Source organism: Myotis davidii, unplaced genomic scaffold (assembly GCF_000327345.1).
Source record: "Myotis davidii unplaced genomic scaffold, ASM32734v1 scaffold534, whole genome shotgun sequence".
Lineage (NCBI taxonomy): Eukaryota > Metazoa > Chordata > Mammalia > Chiroptera > Vespertilionidae > Myotis > Myotis davidii.
The window spans coordinates 1640634-1641297 of NW_006286678.1; positions in this window are offsets into that span (position 1 = coordinate 1640634).

Here is a 664-nt window from a genome sequence, read left to right on the forward strand (position 1 = left end):
TCACATAAGTCCAGGCTGAGCCACCGGGGCCTGGGCTGGGCGTATTGGGAGTTGGTGGAGGCCTCTAGAAATGCTGCGTTAATGACAAAAAATTCTAAGGTGCCTGGGGTCCTGAAACAAGCAGCATCACCCCACCTTGGGGTAGCCGAGGAAAGGTTGTCCCTACTAGCCGCGCTCACCGCCCTTTTGTGGCACCCGAACCCAGGCTAAAATAGCGAAGCCTGACATCGCCCAGAAATCGATCCTCTGCCCCCCACAATTGGTTCCGAGCTCGCGAAGTTAGGAAAACCGAAGAAAACAGTGGAGGAAAGAGTCCCGCCCAAATTCGGAGGGTGGGGGTCAGTGAGTGTGCACGAGGAGGAAATAGTCATTTTCCAATTCCACCCGCTCCCACCCCCTCACAGACAAATTTACACGCTGCATAGGAAATGCACAAGGTCCGGAACGAATGCGTGAATGCCCCGAGGAATTAAGAAAGTCAGCCTTTCATTCTAAATGCTAATGGAGCTCTGCGTCTATTAGCCGCGAGTTTCGGGGGCCAGGGGTCAAGCAAACAAAAGGGCACAGTGAAAACAGGCCCGCGCTGGCAGCCGGGCGAGAAGGCGGAGGGCGTTTACAGCTGAAGGGGCGGCCGGGGGGAGGCCTCCTGCACCCAGCGGGCGGC